General features: G+C 39.5%; 1 long non-coding RNA gene across 1 annotated transcript; it reads right to left on the reverse strand.

The window, feature by feature from the left end:
- Positions 1-11554: 11554 nt before the first annotated feature.
- Positions 11555-19593, reverse strand: LOC117295072. The gene is made up of 5 exons (XR_004519625.1): positions 19501-19593; positions 17801-18028; positions 15835-15961; positions 14169-14252; positions 11555-12093 (listed from the first exon to the last, which is right to left on the reverse strand). It is a non-coding gene; the product is annotated as an uncharacterized LOC117295072 (long non-coding RNA).
- Positions 19594-21345: the final 1752 nt, after the last annotated feature.

Genomic DNA, 21345 nt, shown 5'->3' on the forward strand with positions numbered 1-21345 from the left:
TTCCGGACGTCAATATTAGCCATTCTGGAGAGAAATTCAAAGTACAAAGGTTCTTTTGAACCCCAAGAAGTACTTTGATCCACACATACTATACACCAGAGGAAAGCCCTATTCAAGGGCTACACGTTTATTTTATAATTGTTTCGTGTCTGTGGCATAAATCTGCGCAACAAGGGCGGCGAAAAAGCTACCCCTCACCCTAAGGGAGAAAAAGGCTAAAAAAGCAAGTTTCTCTTCAAATAATGACACTACACGGAGGTCCATATCATATCCAAGACATTACTGAATGCGCACATACTATACACCACCGGAAAGCGCTAATCATGGGCAACAGTTTCGTATTTTTGTCTTGTGTCTGTGGCTTGGATCTAAGCGATGCAAGCCGACAAAGGAGGGAGCCATTTTCGGCAATTTTGGGCAAGTTTGAAAACGCCAGGAGACGGGGTGCCGAAAATGGTTGGCATACAAGTTCGCTCAGAGTCTGTGAACTTGACCATTATTCCTGAACTTGGTAGGCTAGATAAATAATCTGGGTACCTGTGTGTGGCTTGAAAATACCGCATCCGATGATCAACTTGCGGAGACCCTGCATCAACTCCGTGGTCCTCAAAAAACGTTTAAACAAGCCTACTCCGAATAGTTGGCACGAAGAGTGTTTTCCGGACGTCAATATTAGCCATTCTGGAGAGAAATTCAAAGTACAAAGGTTATTTTGAACCCCAAGAAATACTTTGATCCACACATACTATACACCAGAGGAAAGCCCTATTCAAGGGCTACACGTTTATAATTGTTTCGTGTCTGTGGCATAAATCTGCGCAACAAGGGCGGCGAAAAAGCTACCCCTCACCCTAAGGGAAAAAAAGGTTAAAAAAGCAAGTTTCTCTTCAAATAATGACACTACACGGAGGCCCATATCATTTCCAAGACATTTATGGATGCCCACATACTAAACACCAACGGAAAGCGCTAATCATGGGCTACAGTTTCGTATTTTTGTTTTGTGTCTGTGGCTTGGATCTAAGCGATGCAAGCCGACAAAGGAGGGAGCCATTTTTGGCATGTTTGGGCAAGTTTGAAATCGCAAGGAAACGGGGTGCCGAAAATGGTTGGCATACAAGTTCGCTCAGAGTCTGTGAACTTGACCATTATTCCTGAACTTGGTAGGCGAGATAAATAATCTGGGTACCTGTGTGCGGCTTGAAATTTACCGCATCCGATGATCAACTTGCGGAGACCCTGCATCAACTCCATGGTCCTCAAAAAAACGTTTAAACAAGCCTACTCCGAATGGTTGGCACGAAGAGTGTTTTCCGGACGTCAATATTAGCCATTCTGGAGAGAAATTTAAAGTACAAAGGTTATTTTGAACCCCAAGAAATGTTTGATCCACACATACTATACACCAGATGAAAGCCCTATTCAAGGGCTACACGTTTATAATTATTTCGTGTTTGTGGCATAAATCTGCGCAACAAGGGCGGCTAAAAAGCTACCCCTCACCCTAAGGGAGAAAAAGGCTAAAAAAGTAAGTTTCTCTTCAAATAATGACACTACACGGAGGCCCATATCCTATCCAAGACATTATTGGATTCGCACATACTATACACCAACGAAAGCGCTAATCATTGGCTATAGTTTCGTATTTTTGTTTTGTGTCTGTGGCTTGGATCTAAGCGATGCAAGCCGACAATGGAGGGAGCCATTTTCGGCAATTTTGGGCAAGTTTGAAAACGCCAGGAAACGGGGTGCCGAAAATGGTTGGCATACAAGTTCGCTCAGAGTGTGTGAACTTGACCATTATTCCTGAATTTGGTAGGCTAGAGAAAAAGTCTGGTACCTGTGTGTGGCTTGAAAATTACCGCATCCGATGATTAACTTGCGGAGAACCTGCTTCAACTCCGTGGTCCTCAAAAGAACGTTTAAGCAAGCCTACTCCGAATGGTTGGCACGAAGAGTGTTTTCCGGACGTCAATATTAGCCATTCTGGAGATAAATTCAAAGTACAAAGTTTATTTTGAACCCCAAGAAATACTTTGATCCACACATACTATACACCAGAGGAAAGCCCTATTCAAGGGCTACACGTTTATAATTGTTTCGTGTCTGTGGCATAAATCTGCGCAACAAGGGCGGCGAAAAAGCTACCCCTCACCCTAAGGGAAAAAAAGGTTAAAAAAGCAAGTTTCTCTTCAAATAATGACACTACACGGAGGCCCATATCATTTCGAAGACATTTATGGATGCCCACATACTAAACACCAACGGAAAGCGCTAATCATGGGCTACAGTTTCGTATTTTTGTTTTGTGTCTGTGGCTTGGATCTAAGCGATGCAAGCCGACAAAGGAGGGAGCCATTTTTGGCATGTTTGGGCAAGTTTGAAATCGCAAGGAAACGGGGTGCCGAAAATGGTTGGCATACAAGTTCGCTCAGAGTCTGTGAACTTGACCATTATTCCTGAACTTGGTAGGCGAGATAAATAATCTGGGTACCTGTGTGCGGCTTGAAATTGATCACGTCCGATGATCAACTTGCGGAGACCCTGCATCAGCGCCGTGGTCCTCAAAAAAACGTTTAAACAAGCCTACTCCGAATGGTTGGCACGAAGAGTGTTTTCCGGACGTCAATATTAGCCATTCTGGAGAGAAGTTCAAAGTACAAAGGTTATTTTGTACCCCAAAAAATACTTTCATCCACACATACTATACACCATAGGAAAGCCCTATGCAAGGGCTACACGTTTATATTCGGACGTATCTGTGGCATTAATCTGCGCAACAAGGGCGGCGAAAAAGCTACCCCTCACCCTAAGGGAGAAAAAGGCTAAAAAGTAAGTTTCTCTTCAAATAATGACACTACACGGAGGCCCATATTGTATCCAAGACATTAATGGATTCGCACATACTATACACCAACTGAAAGTGCTAATCATGGGCTACAGTTTCGTATTTTTGTTTTGTGTCTGTGGCTTGGATCTAAGCGATGCAAGCCGACAAAGGGGGGAGCCGTTTTCGGGATGTTTGGGCAAGTTTGAAATCGCAAGGAAACGGGGTGCCGAAAATGGTTGGCATACAAGTTCGCTCAGAGTCTGTGAATTTGACCATTATTCCTGAATTTGGTAGGCTAGAGAAATAATCTGGGTACCTGTGTGTAGCTTAAAAATTACCGCATCCGATGATTAACTTGCCGAGAACCAGCTTCAACTCCGTGGTCCTCAAACAAACGTTTAAGCAAGCCCACTCCGAATGGTTGGCACGAAGAGTGTTTTCCGGACGTCAATATTAGCCATTCTGGAGATAAATTCAAAGTACAAAGGTTATTTTCAACCCCAAGAAATGTTTTGATCCACACATACTATACACCAGAGGAAAACCATATTCAAGGGCTACACGTTTATATTCGTGACGTATCTGTGGCATAAATCTGCGCAACAAGGGCGGCGAAAAAACTACCCCTCACCCTAAGGGAGAAAAAGGCTAAAAAAGTAAGTTTCTCTTCAAATAATGACACTACACGGAGGCCCATATTGTATCCAAGACATTAATGGATTCGCACATAATATACACCAACGGAAAGCGCTCATCATGGGCTACAGTTTCGTATTTTTGTTTCGTGTCTGTGGCTTGGATCTAAGCGATGCAAGCCGACAAAGGGGGAGCCATTTTCGGCAATTTTGGGCAAGTTTGAAAACGCCAGGAGACGGGGTGCCGAAAATGGTTGGCACACAAGTTCGCTCAGAGTCTGTGAACTTGACCATTATTCCTGAATTTGGTAGGCTAGAGAAATAGTCTGGGTACCTGTGTGTGGCTTGAAAATTACCGCATCCGATGATTAACTTGCGGAGAACCTGCTTCAACTCCGTGGTCCTCAAAAAAACGTTTAAACAAGCCTACTCCGAATGGTTGGCACTAAGAGTGTTTTCCGGACGTCAATTATAGTCATTCCGGAGAGAAATTCAAAGTACAAAGGTTATTTTGAACCACAAGAAATTGTTTGATCCACACATACTATACACCATAAGAAGGCACTATTTTAGGGCTACACGTTTATAATTGTTTCGTGTCTGTGGCATAAATCTGCGCAACAAGGGCGGCGGAAAAGCTACCCCTCACCCTAAGGGAGAAAAAGGCTAAAAAAGTAAGTTTCTCTTCAAATAATGACATTACACGGAGGCCCATATCATATCCAAGACATTATTGGATTCGCACATACTATTCACCAACGGAGGTCCCTAATAGGGGCTACAAATTCATGTATTTGTTTCGTGTCTGTAAAATGTACCTAAGCGATGCAAGCCGACAAAGGAAGGAGCCCTATTCTTATCCAAGACATTTTTGGACTCGCACATACTATTCTCCACCGGAGAGCCCTGATAAAGTGCTACAATTTATGACCTACATGATGCAAGCCGACAAAAAAGGGAAAAATATTTCTCCAACTTCGGGCAATGTTGACAATATCAGGGGTAGAGGGTTGCATACAAGTTTATCTGTGAACCTGACCATAAATCCTAAAATGTGTATGCCAGAGAGAAAAATCTTGGTACCTGTGACGGGTCAATTGTGCTCAAAAAGACGTTTAAGCAAGCCTACTTTTGGCCAATATTTTCAATTATATTTGTACATGCCTAGGCCCAGATAGTAGTGCAATTAAGATAACGTTCACTTAAATGCAACCGTTTCTTGAAACCATCAAACACAAAGTATCGGAAATGTATACAAATTTCCGTTTTCGCCTATATTTTCACTAGTTTATGTGTGCAGACGCCCTGAAAATTGTTTAATATTGATGTCACTGTCACACCGAATTTTCATGCAAGTGTCTCTTGAAACCCTACAAAATAAAGCATCTAAGGTGACATTAAAGTTAAATTCATAAATACCTCAGACAGTTTCGCTATTCCTATTGGTGGAGAGCGCGTCACGCGTCACAGTAAAAAGTGTTAACAACATGGGCGTGACACGCGAGCTTACAACAGTTTCAGTTACAACAGTTTCTTCATTCCTATAGGAGACTTTCCAACGCTAGGCGGCAGCAGACATACCGGGTAAATTTCCATTGTTTACGTAGTTCTGAACATGCGCATAATTCTGAGAACAATGGATTTACCCGGTAAGTCTGCTGCCCTCTATCGTCCCAGAAAGTCTCCTATTGGTCGAGAGCAACGGCCAGGACAGTTGTGCCACATCACGCGATACGCGTGACGCGCACAGCATTCCCTTATAAGGAGTTGTTTACCCGAGGGCGGCGGAGGGCCTTACCATTTTATAGCTGGAGGGGTGTTGTGTTGAAAGAAATAATTGAAAATTAAAATGTTTGCATTTGTTTTACTTTTTGACATAAGGTGTTGGTGTTTTTTGACCGAAAAGGTATTTATAAATGGGAATCAAAGTGTGTTGAATCGGTTTCCAACTAGTGGTTTTAACCCGCCGAGGCCTGGTTCGGTTCAAGAACCAGGCCTCGCCTTGGACCGGTCACCACTAGAACGGAAGATGTTAGAGATGGGTGCAAAATTATGATCTCTAGCTTGGTGATGGGGGCTTAAGTATTTACTAAACTTAGTTAAATAAGTATTACGTCACGTATTACAGTGCACTATAAGTTATTGAAATAATTATGTCACTGCCCCTGTTGACAGGCTTTAAAAAGATGCAATCATTATTGCAATAATCTGTAGTGGCTTGTAATTATACGCACGCAATCTTAATTAAACAAATTTAATTAAATTATACTAGAACCCCCATGACAGGGCTAGGGATAACAATTTTGTAAAGTTTGGAACCTCCTTAACATATCCGACCTAGTGGTGCTCAGTCCAAGACGTCAAACATAATTTGAAGACGCAGTCATTATTGCATTACTTGTTAGTGCATAATACGCGCGTAACTCTAAATAAACAAATTCAATTAAAATGTATTTGCTTCTTTGATACTTTGAATATTGTTGATACATTATTCGGGAGGGTTACCTTGTTTCAAGAGACATTTGACAATGATATAAATTATTCTGCAACTATAAGGGCGTGTACACACATACACTAGTGGAAACAGAGGCGAAACGGCAATTTTGAATTCATGCAATTATGCATATTTTCCGTGATTCCTTTTTTCTACATGATACTTTGTTTTGGGTTGTTTCAAAATTGATGAACGTGAAAATGATATAACTTTCACTACTATCAGGGATTATGTGGAAAAGTTTCCGTATGGCGCCACCACTTTTTCATTCGAAATAAAATAACATAGTATCTAATTTACCTGATTGATATATCCCTTTTTGTAAAAATGAGTGAAAAAGTGGTGGCGCCATACGGAAAGTTATCCCTTTTCCCTGCTTGCGTTTTTTTCTACTTTTTCGATGTGCTGTTATGGAGGGATATAAGAGACTGTTGCAATTTCGTCTACAGGTCAAGCCATTTTTTTGTTGCCCTTTAAAGACTAGACTATTTGGCGTATAACGGGCTGAACTGAAATCTTCTAGCGCCTCCTTAGCTTATATATACACCTGGTAATGCTTCAAGGAACTAGGAATGGTAGATCTGTATAGGACTCTTTGTACTGTAAATCCGTACACAGTATTTAATAATACAAAAGTGTAAGGCCGCCAGGTCTATAGGAATGGCAACTATTACCGCGCTGCTGCATTCTTTCAGCCAACGCCCAGTCATAGCATTATGTCCTCCACCGAACAAAAAACAATTTTCATTCTCCTTTGCTTTGCGTATAGGCATGACAAAATAGTGTTCTGTATCGGGCGACATAAAAATTACACCGACACATCAGTCTGACTCCAAAGCATGGGTAGCAGCCGCCTTGACCACTTGAACATTGACAAAGAATATCGATTAAGCATTTTTAGTTTCATTACCTCGAAAAAGATCACAGTTTGCAGAAAGTGTCTTGTAGCCATCTTGGCATCTACGGTCTTTCTCAGCTCCAATTCTTTCTTGGATGCCTCCTCTGATGCTAAAACTCTTTGTCTGTCCTCTGAGGAAATGCTTGTTTTCTCTCCTCTCTCGAGACGTTGGATGATGGTTATCCGACCAGATTTGCTTGTATCAGTTTTCCCAACCGAGTTTCCAACTGTCCGCAGAAATGAAAACGGTGCTATTTTCTCGCTATTGTAAGCTGTTGTGCCTCTCCCGCTCGAAGCTCTTTGAATCTTACATCAGCCTCGTTTGTTGTTGCGTTTGCGATCGACTGGAGCTTTCAGTCGAAATAATGCTGAAAATGTGTCGAATGGCAAGTCAGTGTAAACCCCAATCGGCTCCTCTTTTTTATACATCGTTTCTCGATAGTACTGATTTACTAATGTAAGGTATCGACGTGTATCCTCTGGCGTATAGCGGTCTGAATTCTTCTAGCGCCTCTTCTATACAGGGTTATGCTTCATTGAACTAAGGAATGTCAACTATTTCCTTGACTTGTTATTGCAATCAATGGATGATGTAAGATTCTCTGTATAACAACGGGACAAACTTCAAGATGTCCCACAGCTTTCATGAGAAGTTGGCAAGGCACCAATTCGTTTTAAGATGTGGAAGGATGGATTAATAAATATGAGTATTGAGTACCGAATAGGCCTACATACAGTGCTAACACACATCGGTGTGTGGGTAAAAACAAAATGAGTGTTCGTTATCCCCGATGCAAATTTAACATTAATAAATCGTTTGCAGTACCCGCTGCTAAAACATAGGGTTCGAACTGACTCTAGTATAGCCACCGGGCAATCTCTGTGGTTTAGTTGGCATGACACTGCTCTAGAATTTCAAGGGTCGTGGGTTCGAATCTCACCCGAGTAATATGCATGTGATTTAATCACAGAACTCGGGTAAGTACTGTGTTTACACATCTGTGTGTAAGTGTAAAAATCCTCATGTCGCACCCCACTTTGGTGGATCTGGAACCTGAGATCCGATCTGGGCCCAATCTCATAAAAAACCTTTAAGCAGAAAATAATGCTTGAAACATTTATTTTCTAAGCAAGCAAAGTCGGGCACAAGCCACAATATGCAACCTTCTTTTGCAAACAATCTGTTCCTGCTAAGCAATACTTTTATGTGCTTATGTGTTTTTGTATTCCTGCATGCTCTATAAAATTTGGCCCAGAATATAGCTGCTTAAAGGCAGTGGACACTTTTGGTAATTGTCAAAGACTAGCCTTCACAGTTAGTGTATCTCAACATATGCATAAAATAACAAACCTGTGAAAATTTGAGCTCAATGGGAGACTTTCTGGGACGATAGAGGGCAGCAGACTTACCGGGTAAATCCATTGTTCTCAGAATTATGCGCATGTTCAGAACTACGTAAACAATAGACCTTTTCGCAAATACTGGGGCGCGCGCGTAAAGCTTGGAATTAGGTGCATTGTGGTCTAGCTGGTATCCAAATTTGATCCATATCTATCCCACAATGCACCTCATTCAACAGTCTGCGCTTGCGCATTGGTATTTGCGATAAGGTCTATGGAAATTTACCCGGTATGTCTGCTGCCACCTAGCGTTGGAAAGTCTCCTATTGGTCGTCAAACTTGCGAGATAATAATGAAAGAAAAAACACCCTTGTCACACGAAGTTGTGTGCGTTTAGATGGTTGATTTCGAGACCTCAAGTTCTAAACTCGAGGTCTTGAAATCAAATTCGTGGAAAATTACTTCTTTCTCGAAAACTATGGCACTTCAGAGGTAGCCGTTTCTCACAATATTTTATACCATCAACCTCTCCCCACTACTCGTTACCAAGGAAGGTTGTGTGCTAATAATTATTTTGAGTAATTACCAATAGTGTCCACTGCCTTTAACGGCAGATTTTGCGCTTTCTGTGTGATTTCCCTTTTAAAGCAAATGCAATCCCTAGGGCCCTACTTCTTGGAATAAACACTTGGTTGCTTTAACCCATCGACACGTACCAGTGAAAATTCGAACTCATTGGTCGTCAAAGTTGCGAGAGAATAATGGAGGAAACAATACCCTTGTCGCACAAGTTGTGTGCTTTCAGATGCTTGAATTCAAGACATCTTCATTGCTCGTTACCAAGTAAGTTGTTATTTTTTTTACAATTATTTTGAATAATTGCCAGTAGTGTCGTGAGCTTTTAACCAAGATTTGTTTAAAAAGTAATTGATTTTCCTAGGCGAGCAATACATTTATACAGATTTAGAATTGACCCAATCTCTCAATCTTTCAAGACAAATTATGGAGAGACTGGAAATTAATCAGAAAGACTGAATGCTTTTATAGTAAGTGGTCTTTGATAAGAAATCAAATCAAACCCTCTCCTACAATATTTTGCTTTGTATCCAAGTCTTCTTTGTTGTTAAATTAATTCCAAATTTATTTAGCTTATTTTTTTTCTGTCTCTCTTCTCTCCTATTGTTTATTTATTTATTTGTTTATTTTTATTTTTTGTGTATTCAGTGTTGTTTTGTGAAAAAAAACTATTAAGATAACTTTTTGGTTGCTTAAAGGCAGTGGACACTTTTGGTAATTACTCAAAATAATTATTAGCGTAAAACCTTACTTGGTGACGAATAATGGGAACAGGTTGATAGTATTAAACATTGTGAGAAACGGCTCCCTCTGAAGTATTGTAGTTTTCGAGATAGAAGTATTTTTCCACGAATTTGATTTAGAATTTGAGGTCTCGAAATCAAGCATCTGATAGCACACAACTTCGTGTGACAAGGGTGTTTTTTCTTTCAATATTATCTCGCAACTTCGGCGACCGATTGAGCTCAAATTTTCACAGCTTTGTTAATTTATGCACAATGTTGAGATACACCAACTGTGAAGAGAAGTCTTTGACAATTACCAATAGTGTCCACTGCCTTTAACTAAAACAAAAACGAAACAAGAAACGAGAATGTCCAAAATTCCAGACACCTAGGGAGCACCATATCGACTAGTCAAACAAGAAGTATTATTCGAGTTTACAGATTACACTTAAAGCTTAATTCACACGAGAGCACTTTAGCAAGGGTCCATTGCTAAATTGTAGCATGGTTGTTAAATTTTACAAAAATGTTCCTCATCTGAAAGGACAACAATTTGTTTCTACTGCCCAAGTGTTCTTGCGAAATTTTGTCAAACATTGCTACATTTTACAACCATGCTAAAATTAAGCAAGGGACCCCAGTTAAACAGAACAAAGACCAAGAACTTGGACAGTAAAATTTACCGATCAGAATGATTTTAGTAAGATTTCAAGTCCTTTCCTGCATACAAGATACAAGGCACTTGGCATGTAAGGCAAAATCAACCAAATAAATGTGGCGGTTCAACAATAAATACATGTAAAGCCTACCACCGTATCAATTGTTTGTTAAAATTAATTTCATTATTCTCATTTCTAAGATTTTAAAGATACCAAATAAGCCGCACAGATAGATTAAATGTGATTTGTTGTCTACCTTGAAATTCAGATACACGGCATCCTATACGCAGGAGAAAATGGTAAGACATTGTTTCATGACTTAGTTAAGTGTGAAACAATATCAGGGTGATAGTAAAATAGTGAAAGTGGCCTTTGAATAAAAGCTTTTTATCTTATAAGAACATGCCTACGTTTATAACCCAAGAGGGGTTGTGGCCCAAAGATTAAAAGTAACATTTAAACACGTTTTTTAAACTGGTTAAAAAATGACTTTATTTACAGAGTTAAAACAAAGACTTGGCATTTGGCATCTTGTGAATGGCAAGACTTTCAGCAGATCAAGCCAGAAATACAATCTTATTACATTTTAATGCATAAAGACGGAGGACAAGTTGCATCAAACATTATTAAACTAGCCTCTACATTTGAAATGTTCAAAGGCACTGGACACACTTGGTTATTGTCAAAGACCAGTTTTCTCATTGGTGTATCTCAAAATATGCTTAATATAACAAACCTGTGAAAATTTGAAGTCAATTTGTCATGGAGCTTGCAAGATAATAATCAAAGAAAAAACACCCTTGTCGCAAAAGTTGTGGGCTCCAGATGCTTGAATTCGAGACATCAGCCGATAACTCAGCTGAGGTCTCGAATTCAATGCAAATATTTTTGCGAGAAATTACATCTTTCTCAAAAACTACATTACTTCAGAGAGATCCGTTTCTCACAATGTTTTATACCATAAACAGCTCTCCATTGCTAATAATTATTTTAGGTAATTGCCATTAATGTCCAGTGCCTTTAATAAAACAGAAAAAAATGTGAATTAAAATACATTGATTAATTTTTTCAATCTAACCTTGTCATGGTAAAGACACTGAACGCATTTTGGTAATTGTCAAAGACCAGTCTTCTCACTTGGTGTATCTCAACATCTTGAACTCAACTGTTCATACTATGAAGTTGCGAGATAATAATGGGAGAAAAAAAACTCTTGTCACACGAAGTTGTGTGATTTCAGATGCCTGAATTTGAGACCTCAAAATCAGTTCTGAGGTTATGAAATCAAATTCAATTATTTTAGTGAGAAATTACTTCTTTCTCAAAAACCACATTACTTCAGAGGGAGCTGTTTATCACAATGTTTTATACTACCAACAGCTCCCCAATGCTTGTTGCCAAGTAAGTTTTTATGCTAACAATTATTTTGAGCAATTACCAAAAGTGTCCAGTGCTTTTTTAATAAAATAATGTCTGAGCTACTCAGGACATAGTAATGAGTGACAAAGGCATGAAACGCCAATTTCACCAAAGTTGCATACATGAGTGTTAAAGACATAATATACAGATTGTTTTCGAATTTGAACAACCTTAATAAGCTGCAAACACATCACTTGAAAGTGTTTTAAACATTACAAAACAGTATCTGAAGTCAAACATTATGTCACTACTTTACTTCGAAGTCATACCAATTTGAGAAATGATAAATAAAACTTGTTTATCAAAGGCTCTTTTTGATACCATTTTTTATTATCAATAGTTCAGGGTTGAATATCATACCTCCTGATTCCTCTGGGTGTCTGACCAAACTGAACTGTTGTTTCATTCATTTTATAAGAGGTTTGCTTTGATTGGCCAAGCAAGACTTCTTGTAGTGCTCCATTTGATTGGCTGGAAGGAGTACTCTCTTGAGAAGAAGTCTGTGGTGCTGACTATCTAAGAAAAATAAAGAAATCCGACAGAAATATAGTAAAAAATTGACTTGATTTATTTAGGCATTAGCTCTTTTTCTTTTCCAAATTAAAAAAAAAACGACCTTGGTTGGCCTGCTTGGTATTGACTAAAAGTAATGATAAAACTAAAGTCTTGTAATGTGCACATATCCACCATGCATGGTGTTCAAGGCGTAGTAAAAACCAAAAACAAAATGAAAGAAAACAGACACAACAAAATTAGTCTTGGAAAACCTGTGGCATAAGATAAGTTTTGAGAAAGATTTAAATTTTGTGGTACAAAGAAAAGATCTAAGATTAAGTGGTAGAGAGTGCCAGTACGACGCTGCAGAGCCAGCCCAGTGGCCTGTCTCACTCCAAAGACTCGAGGAAGAAGCTGAGATGATGGAGATGCACACATCATGGGCCAAAACCAAGATCCAGAACTGTACCAGCCTCTGCCAAACAACCGCTTCAGTCAACGTTGAGGGTAACTCTGTCCAAACTACACAGAAGTTCAGGTATCTAGACTGTGATATCCATTCCTCAGGCTACTCCTCCCCCAAATCTCCAAAGTCTTGGGCTTGCCTCATCCACCTTTGGCCAATGAGATTGTGTCTGGAGGAACAAATTTTCAAGCTCACAACCAAGCTGAAGGTATTTACAACCTGTGTCCTCCTCATCCTACTCTTTGGCTCAGAAAAATGGACACTCCGAGCAGACGACACAGGAATGCTCCAAGCCTTCACCCTCAGGTGTCAACGACGCATTCTTGGTGTCCGGTGGTCCTAATTCATTACTAATGCAACAATCTCGGAGACCACCGCGTTGAGGACATCCGCGAGGAGACGTCATTCCCTCTTCGGCCTTGTCAGACGTCTCCCAGAAGAGCGTTGACGCACGGTGAGGATCCCGCCCCTGCCCAGCCTGGAAGAGGCCAAGAGGCCGACCTCGCAACACCTGGGTGTGCCAACTGGAAGAGGAATTTGAGTCTCGGGCATGGCAGCTGTGGTGATCTGCATCAGTACGCATTGGATGGGCGGTGTAAGAAGATACAACTTCGTATGTAATGGGTTATACATGTATAAGTCGAGCTTTATTCCAGATAATGAGAATCGACTGTTACATGCGGGCGGCCATGTTATAAGGTGGTACAATGCATTATGGGAAGTAAACACTAGACTTGAGTCAGTCTGCTTATGGCTTACTGCTACAGGCGGCGCAACGTCCCCCATGACGGATTAAGAGAATGATGATAATGATGATGCATGATGATGTTCCAGATGCGTGGCAAAGCTGAGGAAAAAGACCTGTCACTCCATGAGTGTCGAGACTTAGGTTTAATGAGGAGAAGCATGGAACATAATCAAAGACTCCATGACGGAGTGTAAACTTGAAGTAATTCAGAGATATAGTGGGGAGCCTTGCCATGTCAATTTCCCCAAGTCCACGCTTTCCTGACCAGAAATTTGTTGCAAACGCTGCCGATTTAAAAAAAAGCTAAGATTAATCCTGATCTCGAGTTAGGGCGAGTAACTCATCCAAACTTAGGAAGGGTTCAATGTGTCCTAGCTAGTATGGTTACGGAATCCTAATATTAATCGTAAGTTAGGGAAATCGACGGCTGGGTATACTGTGTATCACACTCTGTATAATGAACAACTAGCATTAGTTGAGTGATTGATTGATTGATTGATTGATTGATTGATTGATTGATTAATTGATTGATTGATTGGTTGATTGACTGAATGAATTTATTTGGTTAAAAATATAGTAAGAACGTGCCAAAAAAACATACACAACAACATGAGAAAAGACAATGAAATAAGATAAACCAAAATGTAACACAAGATAGAAATGCTGCACAACTATAACCAAGGATAACCCCCCCCCAAAAAAAAAAAAAACTTATAATGTCAAAGACCAAAGTTATGTTTTATACCAATCTTCAAAAACTGTTATTTTGTCTGTATTTATTTTGCTTTTTCTCTATTGTTTCAAACAAGTACAGTACCATCATCTATTGTTGTAATCCGAATGAATTTTATGATGTTTGTTTTATTCAATTGAATACAATACCTTCTTTGAAAACTCTGGCAAGCGTATTGGGCAGTCTTCCCTGGTACCAGTCTTTCCAAGCACAGTTCAAAGGATGGCAAGGACCTGGAGATACAGATAAGAAGTAGGATGATAAATTGACAACAGAACCTGAATACAAAAACATTACAAGATATGTTGAAATAAAAATGAATAACGGAACAAATCACAGCAGGACTGGGCACCTATCAATGTGGTTGGTGTTGGTACTGAACAAGAAAAATAATGAGAGCAGAGAAATAAGAACAAGTTAGTGAAACCCTTGCAAAGAGAATTTCATATGGTCATTAATAAGGGAATCAATATGTGATGAGGAAGTTTCAAACTGGTGGTTTAAACCTGCCATGGCCTGGTTCTTGATAATTTAACCATACGAAGTTGAGGTAAAATTATTAAGAACCCAGGCCTCGGCGGGTTTAAACCACTAGTTTAAAACTGATTCAACACACTTTGATTCCCTATTTATAAATATCTTTTCCCTCATAATGTTTGAAAACAACTGTAAATTTGAGAACGAAATTCTGCTAGCTTTGCCCCTCGCGGCTCAATTTATGCCTAAGTTTCTATCCATGTTAATGGGCAAATTTATAAAGAGGAAACTAACATCTTGTTTCTGCCTCTCATAACGGATAATCGCAGGCGACTATGTTGGGAACCAGACTGAATGATTCTGCTGCAGACGACATTTCCTCACTGATCTAAATGCATTCACTTAACTTTTCAGGCTCTTTCACTATGAATAATTTTTTATGGTTCAAGAAAATTTGTAAATAAAAATTTGTTAAAAAAACGTTTCTCAAATATAGTTATAACACACTACCCTAAATTTCACAAAGCTGAAACAGGATCCCCAGATCTGCAGATCAAAACAAAAAAATTAAAAGCAGTGGACACTATTGGTAGTTACTCAAAATAATTATCAGCATAAAACCTTACTTGGTAACGAGTAATGGAGAGCTGTTTGTAGTATAAAACATTGTAAGAAACAGCTCCCTCTGAAGTGACATAGTTTTCGAGAAAGAATTAATTTCCACAAATTTGATTTCGAGACCTCAAGTTTAAAATTTAAAGGTCTCGAAATCAAGCATCTGAAAGCACACAACTTCGTGTGAAAAGAACGTTTTTTAATTTCATTCATATCTTGCAACTTCGATGACCAATTGAGCTCAAATTTTCACAGGTTTGTTATTTTATGCATATTTTTAGATACACCAACTGAGAAGACTGTTCCTTGACAATTACCAATAGTGTCCACTGTCTTTAAAGACAGTGGACAATGTATCTCATCATATACATAAAATAACAAACTTTGGAAAATTTTAGCTCAATCGATCATTGAAGTTGCGAGATAATAATGAAAGAAAGTTGTGTGCGATTAGATGGTTGATTTCGAGACCTCAAGTTCTAAATCTGAGGTCTTGAAATCAAATTCGTGGAAAATTACTTCTTCCTCAAAAACTATGGCACTTCAGAGGGAGCCGATTCTCACAATGTTTTATACCATCAACCTCTCCCCATTACTCGTCACCAAGAAAGGTTTTATGCTAATAATTATTTTGAGTAATTAACAATAATTGTCAACTGCCTTTAAAGCAGTTATACTATTCCTGCTGGATGCCTAAAACTCATAACAAGAAAGTTGTCGTACCTGGACAGTTTTTCCCAATCCCATGTCATCTCTCAATAGCAACCTCGCAATTCTTATTACGCTGGTACAAGAACTTCACTCCCTCCCTTTGGTAATCTCTCAAATATCAGTTGATAGTTGCAGGAACCTACATGTACCAAGAAAACAAAGATAGGATGAATCACTTAGTGTTTTTCAATTATAAGTCATAAATGGTTTTTGAGTTTTGTCTAGAATTGAGTCTAGTTATAAAATAATGCCACTTGAAATAAATAAGATGTAAAATGGACAAATCTACGTACAGTGTAGCACATGAAAACAATTATCATTATTGATATTTATAACAATCAAGCCTTGTCAGTCAACACACTTTTTTATGTCGCCAATACAGGTGTAGGCTTGGGTATCATCTATCTGAAGCCTGGCTGGTAGAGCAGAAAGCACTACCTCCCCAACTTTTATGAAGCAATTATGGTTAAGTTTCTTGCCTAACATGAACAGTTTATGAATTAAAATGCACTAATGACTACCGAGCCATTCTTTTTGTCTGCCATCAACATGTCCAGCCACAGCCACCAATGTGGACAGGGCCTATTGGCTTAATTTTTTGTCTCTTTTATCCAGTATTTAGATGTACACCAGTAGTACAAAAACGAGTAATTTATTCTTACAATTTAATAGAACATCAAAGTCTGAAAACAATAATGTTGAGGCATCTCATACTTTACTAGTTTAAAGATCCTGGACACTTTTTTGTAATTGTCACAGACCAGTCTTCTCACTTGGTGTATGTCAACATATATGCATAAAATAATAAACCTGTGAAAACTTGGTGTATGTCAACATATATATGCATAAAATAACAAACCTGTGGAAATTTGAGCTCGATTGGTCGTCCAAGTTGCGAGATAACTATGAAAGAAAAAAATATCAGCCACGAGACAAATTGTCTGCTGTATTTTGCGCCCAGACACCCCCTCCCCCCCCCTCCCCCCCCCCTCCCTGGGTTTACCATCTGAGGAACTACCTGCCAGCAAGTTGAAATGACCAATAAAAACACTATTCTTCCAACAAGTATCAACAACCAGACAACATGTCTTCTGCATTAGGCCAGCCAGACACACCTCCTCCCTCCATCTGAAACCATGTTGAAATGACCAATAACACTATCCCAATGAAAAGTATCAACTGCTAGACAAATTGTCCGCTGCATTTTGCCCCAAGGGACACCCACCCCCTCCCCCTCTCTGGGTCAAAACCAAGTCGAAATGACCAATAACACTTTTCTCCATACAAGCATTAATCAAATTGTCTGCCGCTTCAAGCCCGCCATACACCCCCCCCCCCCCCCACCCCACATCGGAGGAACCACCTGAAACAATGTTGAAATTACCAAAAACACTATTTCCTAAACAACGTATGAGCCGCCAGGCAAATGTTTTGCTGCATTAGGCCCGCCAGACAACCCCCCCCCCCTCCCGACCCCTGGGTTAACCATCAGAGTAACCACCTGAAACCATGTTGAAATGACCAAATAAAGTATACCGAATACATAGTATCAGCCACCAGACAACGTTTTGCTGTGTAAGGATGCACACCCCCCCCCCAACATTGGAGTAACCACCTGAAACCAAGTTGAAATTACCAGTAACACTATTCCCAATGGAAAGATCAACAGCCAGACAAATTGTCTGCTCTATTTTGCCCGCCAGACACCCTCTATCCCCTCTCCCTGGGTTTACTGTCTGAGAAAGTACCTGCAACCAAGTTGAATTGACCAATAACACTATTCTTCATACAAGTATCAACTATCAGACAAGTTTTCTACTGCATTAGGCCCGCCAGACACACCCCCTCCCCAACCCCCACATCAGAGAAGCCCCATAAAACCATGTTTAAATGACCCAAAAACACTAATCCCAATACAAAGTAACCTCTGCTTTGCTCGATTGTTGACTTTGATGGATTTGAATCTTGTAAAAATTACCTCACACTCAGCCACAGCAGCAATCTCATCGTATCCATTCTTCTGCATGGTGTATTTTCCTCCCATTTCGTCAATTCTCAATCCCAACTGCCAGACATCTCCCTACTTCGAGCCACCTTCCCCTGACACCTGCTTTGTCTTGGGCTTAGGGAAATGTCTTGAAAGTTTACTAGTGTGCGTGTTGACATTGGGATGTTAACGGCTACACTGGGATCTAGCTTGTAAATTCTGCAAGAAGAAAGACAGTCAAAAATCAGTTAATTTATTTTTGCAGATTACTAGATTGTTTGAAGACTATATTCTCTCATTGCGCTGACATGAACTAACAGTAAAACATGAATGAAGCTATTTACATGTAGCAGGCCTGATACTTCACGGAGGCAATGAAGGCGATTGCCTCCGTAGCCCCTGGTCATTGCCTTGGTGTCTTTGAAATGCTAAAGTACAAATTTTTTATAATTTCCTCATAGGGTGCCCTTGCCCTTTCAAAAACGAAGGAATAGCATACAGGCCTGATGTATTGTATTGGTCTGTCATGATGAATTTGGAATAATGGCATGGGATTAAGGCCTCTGTATGTAAAAAGCACATCGAAAAAGAGTAAATTTACAAGCATAAATCACAAAATAATATGGACACAATAAAACTCACCAATCGGAACCTGAATTAGTATGCAACAAAATAATTAGTTTATTCGATTACCAGTTATCTTCTGCGCATTTTGACACATATTGTGTTGCGCTATGATGTTGTCTGGCGGATTTAAGGGCACTTGAGTGGCTTAAGGTCGAATTTCAAAAGTTGCAAAAGCACTTACTCAAGCAAGAGCGTTGTACTGTGACGAATGAGACCAGCATTATTTTTGCCCGCCTTTTATAAATGATTTGTTTGTTGCGTTTTGGATAATTCGAATGCCATGAACATCAGCATCAATTGTCAACAACAAAGCAAAGGTGTCAGAGACGGGAGGAATAAACCAACAGGGAAAGGTGTTTTGAGGTAAAGAAGACTATACGATGGCTGAACTGACCGAACAGATCAGATGTCTTATTGAGAGTGCAGTAAAGGAAGACGTATCCTTGTCGTTCAGGACAGTGATGGAGGACACACTAATTGAGGGCCATCTTCAGTCAGCAGTTAGATTTTATGAGATAAAGCAGATAATACTTATAAGCAGTGATTTTAGAAGTCGGAGGAGTTACTTCAATAAATTTCATGGCTAGGTAAACAGAACAAATTGGTGTCTTTTGTCTTGAATTTGTATATGTGATGCTTAAGTGCTTGTTCCCAAGGTTCTGGAATTGAGTGAATGGGCTTTTGCAACTTTACAAATTCGACTTTACGCCACTCAGGTGCCCATCAATAAATCCACAAAACAACATCATCATCATTCATAATCATAGTGCAACATAATACTGGTGTCACTCAATCAAAATGCTCAGTCAGTAACTGTGAACCGAATTAGATACTTTATTGGTGCAGGCTAGATAATACTGCAGAAGTACTGTATCTGGTATTGCACAGGCCTTATGATGTACACATGTACACGTGTATTATGCATTGGTAAGTAATGTACTTTCTTTACAAAGGAATAGGCAAGTTGGGCAATTTTGAGTAAATAATTGAAGTACGCTTGTTTGAAAACTGAAGTAAGGTACGCTACCAAAATAAATAATTTGCTTTGGTTTTCCATAACATACCTTGATAGATCTTCTCTTGCCAGAATACTTATTGTAGGCCTTACAATTATGAAAATACACGCCGGCTGTGGGTCCAGTTCACGGACCAGTTTCATCCCGCCGTTTCAGCAGCCGATAAATACACCGCCAATTGGTGGCGCTACAACATCAGGGTTGGTTTTATCTGGGCGTTTTAGAAACGGCGAATGGATTTAGCAGGCTTTGAGTACTTTTGGATCCTGACCTGGAAAAATACCTGCGTTTCGAAAAGACCCTGGTATTTTCGAAACGGCGGACTGGAATCAACAGGCTTTCAGAGCCTGAACTGGGAAAATGCCTACGTTTCGAGAAAACTTTGGTATTTTCGAAACGTAGGCATTTTCCAAGTTCAGGCTTTTAAAGCCTGCTTTTCCAAGTCCGCCATTTCGAAAATACCAGGGTATTTGCGAAACGGCGGACTGGAATTAATAGGCTTTGAGAGCCTGAACTGGGAAAATGCCTTCGTTTCGAAAATACCTAGGTATTTTCGAAACGTAGGCATTTTCCAAGTTCAGGCTTTAAAGCCTGCTTTTTCCAGTAGGCCGTTTCGAAAATACCTGGTATTTTCGAAACGGTGGTTTTATTAGGCTTCAGAGCCTGGGAAAATGCCTACGTTTCGAAATTACTTGGGTGTTTTCGCAACGTAGGCATTTTCCCGGTTCAGGCTTAAGGGTATTTTCGAAACGCATTTTTTTTTTCAATTCAGGCTTAAAAGGCTGCTCATTCCACTTCGCCGTTTTGAAACGCAGGCATTTTCCCAGTTCAGGGTCCAAAAATACTATAAACCAGCTATCAATGAGAAGTTTCTCAAACGCCGAGATTAAGGATCTTTTCGAAACGCATGCCTCAAACAAATTGTTGTAGGTGTGATGCTCCTCGAATAAATGAAACTTGGTATGAATTCACACAATAATATACTATCAAGTGAATATAAATACTTAAAAAAAGGTAAAACTGTCTGATTCGTTTTATCAGATTGAATTACTTTAGACCGTTATCTTCGCGGCAGTTTTGTCAAAGACTAGCCTTCACAGTTGGTGTATCTCAACATATGCAGAAAATAAAAACCTGTGAAAATTTGAGCTCATCGGTCATCGAACTTGCGAAATAATAATGAAAGAAAAAAAGCACCCTTGTCACACGAAGTTGTGTGTGTTTAGATGGTTGATTTCGAGCCCTCAAGTTCTAAATTTGAGGTCTCCAAATTCGTGGAAAACTACTTCTTTCTCAAAAACTATGGCACTTCAGGAGGAGCCGTTTCTCACAATGTTTTATACCAGCCACCTCTCCCCATTACTCGTCACCAAGAAAGGTTTTATGCTAATAATTATTTTGAGTAATTACCAATAGTGTCCACTGCCCTTAATGTCCCCTTGATCCAAGAGAAAGTCACACGGCCGATTTTCTACCCCAGGAAGTTCCTAAAGGCAAGATTCTTTTTCAGAACTATAAAGTCTCCTGAGGTATGAGGAAATACAAAACAAGCAATACACAACATTGTGGCTGGTTTAAATATTCTTGTTTCTTTATGTAAATAAAACTCCAACATAAAATATTGGTAAATGATAAAATTAATATAATATATTTATAAGTTTCAATAGGCCGATGGTATACTACAACACAGTTAGTTAAAACTTTAGTGTTACGTAAAAGAAAGGGATGAATTCATCAGAACCATCACTCATTGATTCCTTAATTTAGTTTAGATAACAAAAAGACACACAAGGACAAAAAAGCGCGGGAAACTTTCCAAGTCCAACTTCTTATCCAATTGCCATTTTACCCATTGATGCCAATAGTGCAGCTGCTAAGGTGAACAATTGTGCA

The sequence above is a fragment of the Asterias rubens genome, chromosome 9 (genome assembly GCF_902459465.1).
Source record: "Asterias rubens chromosome 9, eAstRub1.3, whole genome shotgun sequence".
Classification (NCBI taxonomy): domain Eukaryota; kingdom Metazoa; phylum Echinodermata; class Asteroidea; order Forcipulatida; family Asteriidae; genus Asterias; species Asterias rubens.